Source organism: Bidens hawaiensis, unplaced genomic scaffold (assembly GCF_021521415.1).
Source record: "Bidens hawaiensis isolate Kalapana, Puna unplaced genomic scaffold, B.hawaiensis_p1.1 tig00001016_1, whole genome shotgun sequence".
Lineage (NCBI taxonomy): Eukaryota > Viridiplantae > Streptophyta > Magnoliopsida > Asterales > Asteraceae > Bidens > Bidens hawaiensis.
In genome coordinates, this window is record NW_027491059.1 from 735,264 (window position 1) to 737,551 (window position 2,288).

The following is a 2,288-nucleotide window of genomic DNA, read 5'->3' on the forward strand; positions in this document are numbered from 1 at the left end:
CTTTGGCCCAAAAATCTTTCATGATTCTCGGAGACAACCCTAGACCTAACACGAATTCTTAATAAATTATGATCACATTGTATATTTAGAATAATTAAATATGTGAATTTTTATGGAAATCAAATAGTGCATAAGTTTGGAGCCCGTTAAAGCTTTGACGTAGACTAAGATGGAGAAAAATAGGGTAGTGGTGTAGTGGTGCATAACTAAAAGGTGGCAGCCACATAAGCCTTATTAACGCCCCCAAATGGTCCATTACGTCTAGTCTTAGTAAAAGTTAAAAATAGATGATAAGCCATTTACGAATGAAAACGAATTTTACACCACGTATAAAAATTTCCAGATGAAAACGGACAAAATTACACTACTAAGCGAAAACGGGGGGGGGGGGGGGGGGGGGGGTTGTTCTTCAGGGCCATGCATAAGCTTCGCCCTTGACTATATTTTCAATTTTTTAGTATGTCGGTTGGATTTTACGCTTTTAATGATCATACATAGGCACATCACACATGCACATCATATTGACTGTTATAACATTCAATTTATCATATAAGTCAATATGTTGCTCGTATTGTTTATGGTTATCTAGCAACTATGTTTTTGGTGGTTCAGGTGAAAACTTTCTAATATGGCACCTGCAACGTATTGCTTCCACTCAACGATTATCTAGCAAGTATGTTTTTGGTTGTTCAGATGAAAACTTTCCAATATGGCACCTGTAACGTATTGCTTCCACTCAAACACATTTAACTATAAATTCTTCATTTATATAAGTTACATGTCTGATACATATGGCCACCTAATGTTACATAGCATTTATTATAACTTATAAGTTAGTTATAAGACTGTCCGCATCAGTTTAAGGCAATTTTCTCCACAAACAGCCTAGTCAGGGTGCCACATCAATTTTCCATTCATTTTTTCACAAACACGTTTTACCTACAACAATAGTATATTCATTCTTCCCACAAACAACCTCATAATTTTCACATCACCAATATGGAGGACCCACAAACCACCAGGCTCGGCCCAAGGGAAGGGCAGGGAGGGCTCAGGCCCTAGGCCCGCTCCCCTTTAGGACCCATAGTATTAAAAAAAATATATGTATTCTAAGCTAACAGCCCACTTCATTGAAAACAAATTAACTAACCAGGCCCATGTTTGAAAATTGAACGTATCAAACTACCAGGAGTAGCGGCAGTTCCTGTTCGGCCATCAGACTTCCGAAATCCAAACGGCGAACACCTTGAGACATTCTGTTTGTACAGCGGGCAGCGATCGGCGAGGGTTTTGACGTTTGGCAGTAAGGATTTTAATGACGGCTACTATTTACAGGTTATTAACTTTTTACTTATATTTCAGTTTTAATCTTTGATTAAACCAGCGACCAGGTTAATAACCAACGAACAGGCCTTTGTTAACTTTTATTTAAGTTTTGGTTGTTAAATAATATTAGTTTTAGTTATTAATTTCTAGTTTCTTATTTGTTAAGTTTTATTCACTAATGAGAAATCACTTGCCTGTTCATACATGATAGAATAATAATTAATTAGTTACCTTAATATTAGTTTTTTAAGATATTACACCTCCTAGGTCTAAACTCTTATCTGGTAGTCAAAAACGTAAATAAAAAAAAAAGAAAAATAGAAGACAAGTTACGTCTTTTAATTAGATCATTTTGCTAAAAAAAATATTTTGTTTTGTATTATTATTATTATTATTATTATTATTATCACATTTGTCTAAATTATATAAGAGTTTTTTAGTTTTTATTTTAGGGCCTATCGTATTTCATGTTCCAGGCCCACTTTTTTTTGTATTCTCAGAGACGGCCCTTCAAACCACCATCCTTCACCATCTATGATAAAGGATTTTCAAGGATGGATGGTCTCCACCTCAACCTCCACAATACTTGTCTTTTCCATCATTCTCACAAATCTCCTCCACATAAGCTATGGATGGCCTTGATGCGGAAGGTCTAAGTTATAACTTATAACACTAGCATCTCTCATTTGTATATAACATCACTTAACATGATTTTAAGAAATATGATTCAAGGTTAAGGATTTAGTTGTTAACAATTTATAACTTTTTAATATTATAAGTTTTTACTTGTATGATGTAATATATATGACGTAGCATTACAACCAGGAAATAATGTTGCAACGGTGTTTGGAGTACCAAGTCAAAAGTCTTTTGTAATTTATTAGTTAATGCTTTTTAATATAAATTATAATAAGTAAATTATTGAGTACGACAAGTATTTATATATTTTTATTTTCTCAGAG